Raw genomic sequence first — 8,641 nt, 5'->3', positions numbered from 1 at the left:
TCTGCATATTTAAAAATATACTACTCAATGATGCTTCTGCCACTGATTTGCTTGCATTCAATACATTTTTGTTGTTGTTTTCGTGTGTTTTTTTTTTTGTTGAGCTGCTCAATGATCTATTCAAGAACATTCATGATAAGAGTAAACAAACACATACTCTACATATGTATGTACACATGTAGATTAATATGTATTTACACTCATATATTTATTTAAAATCGCACATGCACGTACACCCGTAGTAAAGCTAGGAAAACAATAACAATAAATATAAATTCTGCCTCATTTCAACACAAGAAAAAACGATATTTGTATGTTTTCAAAATGGTAACAAGCAATAAACTTGTTAACAATAGACCTAATTTCTTTCTTAATCATAAAATACAATTCTATTATGAAAACTGTTAAAATATGGTTAAAAAGAAAAAAAATGGCAAGATTTTAAGGTAAAAAGTATGTAAGTATGAAAATTTTTCTCTTATGTTGATAACATCTAAGAACCGATAGTTTGTTTTTTTTTTGTTAGAGTAACCACAACAAACTATATGAGGGCAGGTGTAAAAATCTATTGAAAATATCATCAATATACAGCAAAATTAAAATTGTCATTGAGACTTAGTGCGCTAAGCTAAATATAGGAGGGCAAAGATATCAAAATTTTTTTGCAGGATAAGGAATTAATTTAGTTCTGTTGCATATTATTTTCCTACATTAATGTATTTTGAAAGTATACATAATAAGTAAGTTCTCGAAGGACTTGTTAGCACAGATGATAATCATCTGTCTCCCCAGAGCCAAAACTGATGACATGCTGGTTTTATATTTGTGAGCAAGTCTTTTATAACTTTCCAGCAGTTCGGCAAGAGTCAGTCAGACAGTAATTTCCACTAATAGTTATCCACCGTCACGAATGTACCCTTTGTAATCGAGAATGATGACAGTAGTCACTTTAGTGTCCTCTTTGTAAGCGGGAGCGGAGACAGTCGTCTCTTTACTGTTCTTAAGTAACCTAGAGAATATACTCTTAAAAGTTGTTTTTTTGTTGTACTTCCGAAAGTAGTTATTTTATCCATCTTTTGGATAAATGATTATTACTTTCTACTATTATATCACAATCTGGTTGACTCAAATTTATATTTTTCGGGTCAATCGTCACATTATTGTCTCATAGTATTCTAGAGTGTAGCCACTTGAAATTTTTAAATTTTAGTGACATTAGTATCCTACCACCTGGCTGACTTCAATTTGTATGTTTTTGGTCTTTTGTCACAAATAAACTCTTTGTAATCGAGAATGAAGACAGTCGTCACTTTTGTGTCCCCTTTTGTAAGCGAGAGTGGAGGCTATCGTCTCTTTACTGTCTCCAATTAATCTAGAGATTAGACTCTTAAAAGATGTTTTATCGAACTTCCGAAAGTAGTTATTTTACCCATCTTTTGGAAAAATGATTGCTACTTTCTATTAATATAAGTACCACAATCTGGTTGACTCAAATTTATATATTTCGGGTCAATCGTCACAATTGAAATTTTTAACCCTTATTTCCATTAATATCTTACCACCTATTGGCTCCAATTAGCATGTTTTGGGCCATTCATCAAGAATAAAAGTAAATCGTCACTATCCTAGAACACGTCTATGTCCTAGTTTTATAGCAAGAAAAGTACCGCCAGTTAAGTAGCTAGAAGTGTGACTGACTTCCAAGAATCCATTTGGAGATTACCAACCTTTGACTATTTTTGACCGTCTCTTGACTGTCTCTTTGTAGGGTGTAGAGTGACGATTGACTCCCTCGTAGGACAAGCCCATGTTAAAATGGTTGATCACCTGGGTAGTCAGGTGGCTAAGGCTGTCCGACTGTCCCGTCGAACTGCTGGGTTCCATTGTTAATACAATGCTAATTACACCATCTTTTTCCACCATGTTAAAGGGTCATCTGCTCGCTACCATATCAAAATCACATACTATTATTTTCTATGACTAAGTGTTCCAAAACTTCCATTATTCCATTTTGTTACTAAATGGCTAATAAAATCATTTTTGTTTTTTCCCAACGCCACTATATTTCACAATAATATTGGCCGTATACCCAAATTAAAGTATAGCAATCGGCTCAGAATCATTTACAGAGTCTATTTCGCTATGTCCGTCTGTCCGTCCATGTAAACCTTGTCTCAAACTACAGGTTGCAATTTTGAAGATAATTCAATGAAATTTGGTACACGATTTTCTATTGTACCAGGTACGAAGCGTATTGAAAATAGTTAGGACCAATACCCCAAAAAGGGCTTGTAAATCGTGTAATCAAACTACAGGTTACAATTTTGAAGATAATTCAATGAAATTTGACATATGATCTTCTATGGTACCGTAGTGAAGCCTATTGAAAATGATTGACATCGTTTCATTATTTCAACTAGCCCCCATACAACTGAATCCTCCGAATAGGGCTTTTATGTTCATTATTATGTTTTATATACTCTGATGTCGAAAAAAGCTGCAAAACCAAGTTCTATACTAGCCTTGATGACCCTTATGAACTCTATAACTATAGGGTCTCATTTGACTCTAGTCCCTATAAAAACCCCCATCAAAATTTGACATGTCCACAGTTTTATTCAACAATAAACGGCTTAAGTATGTATATCTACGGCAAGGTGCAGGTCAACTTAATTTTTTTAATTTGAAAACCTAATCACATTTTACTTTTTGTATCAGGGTTAGGGTATTATATGGACGGCCTCGCCTGACTGTAATTTCATACTTGTTTACTTTTAAATAAAATAAAACCTATTGGTTGACCATAACAGGTGCACCCAAAATTCTTTCTCTGCGAAACCTTGGTGATGAGTCTCTTTCGAACAACTACAAAATCTACATAGATTCGATATAGCATTTCCTAAGATAAATTGATAATATCGGAGAACGTGAGTAATCGTATTAGTATTCTAAGATCACTTTTATTAAGCGGTAACAGCTGTTAGGTTTTTCTCTTTGATAACATTATAAAAAATTTTCTCTATCTAAGCTTCAACATAACATAAAAGTTCAGAATAGATAAATGGACAATGAGCGCAGCTTTAGGTACATATCTAAACGAGAATAAGGACTTAAACACTGCTTAATTATCCGACATTATGTAAATGATTTAACCTTTGATTGACTACCCTAGCACAGGTGAATATTAAGTGAATTTTAGTGTGAAATATTGTAATATGTTTTATCATGAAAACTGCCATATGGAAGTTATTGTTGAAAATACCCGCTCCAGTTATATGGTCTATTTGTTTAAATTCATTACTAAACCAAACTTCATCACCACTTTCCTTCCATCACCAGTTTTTAGTCTGACAATTTCTGATAGTTTTCTTCGGACTTATCTCAGAGATCTTCGTCTAGTAAATGGTACTGTTATTGATTTTAAAGCGTTAATTTCCAGCACTATTTCTACAATTCTTTCGCTATAATGTTTTGACTCTTCTTCTGACTAACACTGATTGGAAGATTCTTAGGAATTACGTTCAGAAAACATAGTTTCTGAACACTGAAAAATAGTTCATGTTTTTTTCTCCTGATAAGAAGCGCACAACAGGCCCGATTGTGGCATAGGTGTATTTCTTCGGATTAGATGGAATAGAACAATAGTGCTAAACATGGCGTAGTAAAAAAGGTGACTGTTATAAAGCAGCTGATAATGTGTTTGTATTTGTGTAGAATACTCTTTCTGTCAAAAGTTTTTATTGTTTACAAATCATGAATGTTATTTGTTTACATTTAATATGTCATATTTGACAGAAAGCTAATTCTTATACAAAAGCAAAATACATGTTGTTTTTATATTGTTGTTGTAATGCAGTCACCTCTCCAGTACTGCCATGGGGCTGAATAAAAACAAACAATAAATATGTATAAAAAGTGCGACTTTTTAAATGTACAGTAAACAAAATTAAATTGTTGTTATTGCAGATTTAAAATAAATACACATAATATAAATAAATGTATTTGTACCTAGCAATGTGTAAATGCAAACACCATTAAGAAATGCCCAGCACTTTCATAGGGAGTCTAAGTTTTCCGAATTTGTATAGTTTTTGAATAATTAGTTATCGAATTAAGTAGACTCTATAGAGAAAAACCTATCTATACCCAAAATAAGTGTGAAATTAGTTTTCTAAAAGCTTAAAAAGACGTAAAAACTATAGACACATAGTTATCTCTCTAAAGACCACTTTACACGAGCTCACAAGTAATATGATCTGTTAAAATTGTGTGTAGAAAAGTACGAATGTAAACGTCTAAACGCAATATGTAATGAAACCATAACACATATCTGTTATTATTACTTCGATACAATCACTACGAACTGCAAGGTATTTAATCATAAATTTTACAAACAAACAGTATTGTTCTTCTTTTTCAAAAAGGGATGGTGTTGGTTGCTGTAGCATTTATAAAAATTAAAATATATACTACAGACAATTATTTATAAGTGTGTTCTATAAACGCCATTTCTTCTAAATGCATCAACAAGTGGATGAATGATAATTATTTCATTGACTTTTCAAGACTGTCATTAAACAATCGCACTCCTATCACACAAAGACTTCCATGGGTGTCAAAACAAATACATACAATGACACGTACTAAAAAAATAATGTATACGGTACTTTAGTGTTGTTAAACCGTTTGTAACACATTGACACATCGATCGTATTGTCTAATTACCAGAAATACATACATAAGAATCAGTTTAGGAGAGTGTTTTGAACTACCTATTTAGTCATTTAGTTTTGAACAGGGCCAAAGTCAATCGTCACTCCATAGTTTACAGAGAGACAGTTAGAAGGCTTATCCTTAGCAGTCAATACATAGCAATAAGCATTTCCGCTTAAGTTTTTTTGAGTGTCTATTCTCAAGATTACTTGGAGACGGTAAAGTGACAACTGTTTTCGCTATAGTTTACAAAAGACATAATAAAAACACGACTGTCTTTACTCTTGTTAACAAAGACTACATTCGTGACGTATTGAAGTGTTTACAACAAATGTAACATTTAACTTATTAACATTTAAGTTTTAAAACATTTAAATTTTAAAACAATAATTTATATTTATTTTAAGGAAAGATTCAGTACACAAAATTTGTGAATTGTAGCAATTCACTAAATTAAATATTTATATGTTTGTTGTCTACTTAAGATTATTTAAAAGTAGTCAACAATTTAACATCAGTGTTTAATTTGGAATTCGTTTTATTTTTTTTTTTTGTTTTACTGTACAAATATTTACCAACATTATTCTACAATAAACAAGAATTTTCTACTGGAAACTAGATTGCAAAATAAATTGTTATAATTATTGTATAGAAATTAACGTTATTTGTGAAGGAGGAAGTTTAAATAAAGACGCCAAACTTCTACGGTTGGCAGTATAAGAAGTTTTGAAGTTTTAGAAAATATTACATAATTATGAAGTGTTTTAGTCTCTCGGTTAGGTTTAAAATTTGTTTTAAAATATCGATTATTTTGTTTTATATAATCTGACAAAAAGTGTAATATAATACCGATACAAAAAGATCAGAGTTCATATTTTCTTATCTGTAGACAAATTGACAAAATATGGTTACAGTATACATCATTTACTTTCACTGACATATTCGACGGTTATACTCAAACATAGGACGTACCGATCGTATAGCGAAAACTGAAATATGAACCTTTTAATAAAGCTTGGTCAAGCAGAACATTAGAGAACATTAAAATGGGAAAATTGAAACTGATATAATTTCCGAAAGCTAGATATATTTAACTCTAAAAGTGTCATAAAGAAATAAAGAGGAAGTAGTGTTTGTGGACATTTGATTTAAATCTTCTTATATCGAAGGTGACGAGGAATACCTCTGCAGGACAGAGAGAACATTAAAATGGGAAAATTGAAACTGATATAATTTCCGAAAGCTAGATGTATTTAACTCTAAAAGTATCATAAAGAAATAAAGAGGGAGTAGTGTTTGTGGACATTTGATTTAAATCTTCTTATATCGAAAGTGGCGGGGAATACCTCTGCAGGAAGTTTATTCCGCATACTAACAGTGCGGCTGAAAAATAAATTTTCCCTGTAGTGTGTTGTGCCGTCCACTGTCCAATCTACCACAAATCTCCAGTGAATCGATAGAGTTGGATAACCTATTGTCACCGATAAGTACCTTCACCCTCTACTCTACGCGGTCGAGTAGCTCCAAAATAGACTTCGAAGCTCTGGCCCATACATGAGAGTTGTATTCTATTTTCTGCCGGATATAAGTGGTGTAAATAGTAAGAAGATCAGATGGAGTGAAATATGTCTTACGCCATTTCAAAAAACCAAGACACTTGAATGCTTCTTTCCACACTTGAAAAATGTGTTTAGTCCTGCGGACTTCGCACTGAATTTTCATGACCAGAAAAATAAGAGTTTTTTATTCCTTAATATTTACATCACCCATATATATAGATGGAACAACAATATCTGTCAAGCGTTTATGTGTTAAAAAAAACAACATTGAAGCTCTGTTAACATGACCTCATTCACAGATTTCAAGCAAGTCGTAATTAAGGGATTCATTTATATTGCGCCTCATTGCCCCAATCTCTAAAAGGCTTTGCCTATATAAGAACAGCAGATACTGCTATTCTTAGAAGATCATTTATAGGTTATAGGGTAGGTGAAAGAACGGAGCCTTGCGGTACCCCTAAATAAATCTTAAACTCGTTTGATGAGATCCCATCTATAACAGCTCGTATAGTGTGATCTCTGAGAAAGCTCGAAATAAATCGAGAGAAGTTATTGCCGACACCAAATGCCATTAGTTTTGATACAAGTGCACCATGCTAAAGTGTTGCAAGCGTTGCTTTGAAATTTCTACAGCCACCACTTTTCTTTCGCCAAAATGGTGAATGGAATGACACCATTTTTCCGAAAGGAAGGCTAGTCAATTTCCCGTGGAGCGATCTCTACGAAAGCCGTACTGGCGATCGTTAAGTAAATTGTTGGTCTTTAAATACTTGACAAGATGGGAACTGACCATACTTTCCATAACTTTAGAAAGTGCTGAACAAATTGCTATTGGACGACAATTTTCAAGATTATTAGCCTCTCCCTTTTTAGGAATTGGCATTTTATTTGCAATTTTCCAGCATACAGGAAATTTGCCGGCATGGTATAGAATGCTGAAAAGATTAGCTAATGGACGAGCTAGATTTGAAAAAACACTGCTTCAAGACCAGTGTCCATATGCCATCTGGTCCAGGAAACTTCTTTATGTTAAGATATGTTAAAATCTTTTTAACGGCACGCGCTCGATGAATATATTTGACATTGTTACTGATGCCCTTTCGAACTCGGCCAGTGGTTGACCGCTAATCCGCAAGCATGAATTGTTTGCGAATAACTCAGCTAAAAGGTTAGCTTTATCAACAGGGTCAGTGAATGTTTGGTCTTCCTTGAAAGGCTTCGGAATTGAAGAACTAGCATTATCCTTTACACTTTTAACGAACGTCCTTAGCGCGAAGGCGCTGCTCGTGTAGAACTTTTTGGCGTCTTAGCACTCTGCCTTACTAAGACCTCGCCGTTTTGCGCAGATTATATCTTTGAACGTTTTTGTTATTACCCCAAATTCTGAAAGTTTTATCTCTGGATCTGATTGCATTTTTTCACTTCTGATTAAACCAAGACTTTTGCCTAGGTCTAATCGACGACTTTTTTGGTGCAATGACTGTTTTCATTCCCAGAATTATTATATTTTTGCCATGGCATTAACGTTATTGCCTAGGAAACAAAGTTTCCAATTGAATTTTTTATAGAATTCGTTGAGCTGAGTCCAGCGAGCATTTTCTTAAATAAAAATTAACTTTTAGACTGATCTTTCTGGCACAAAATAAGAGTATATCTGCATGGAAACACATATCGTTGTCCTTTCATAAATAGGAGTTAAGGTCTATAAGTATGAGTTCATAAGGGAGTAGATAGGACTTATGTGTGCCTCTTTGTTCAACTCTCTGCAAATTAGAATTAATGGGACTGCTTTTAAGCACACTTTCCATCTAACTTGTAAGTCTCTCCAGAGCCTTAAATATAAATGGTGATATGTATTTTCTAACTATGTAAAGTATGCCATAACAATATATAATCTCACTAATCTCTGTAAAATTTTTAGTAAAGTTATCATTTGGTTTCATCTCGAATGCTTGTGTGCTGAGGGCTCTTCAAACGTGATACTTTCGCTTAGAACTCTTAAATTTTTCGTAATGTCCTAGGTTATGTTAGCAGGCTGTCCTTTGCTGTTCGCATTAGGGACATATTTCTGATCCCTATAAATCAACCTGAAATTATTGTTGTTCCAGCTATATAAGTTATTGTATTTTAAGGATCTGGTGAAAAGTTTTCAATAATATTTCATAAGCTTAAATATCCTATGGACTCTTGGGATCAATATATGTGATATAGTATTAAGGTTTTAGAGTGTGAGATACACAAGCTAATATAAGTCCTTTAGGGCTCGGAAAATCCACATCACACCCCTTGATGAGTTCAAGATCCCCAGCAAAATACTACTAGCCATAATACAGCTGGCTTCAAAGTCATATCATTATTAGGATCAGAGC

Source organism: Lucilia cuprina, chromosome 2 (assembly GCF_022045245.1).
Source record: "Lucilia cuprina isolate Lc7/37 chromosome 2, ASM2204524v1, whole genome shotgun sequence".
Classification (NCBI taxonomy): domain Eukaryota; kingdom Metazoa; phylum Arthropoda; class Insecta; order Diptera; family Calliphoridae; genus Lucilia; species Lucilia cuprina.
Note: the sequence above shows the minus strand (reverse complement) of the source record.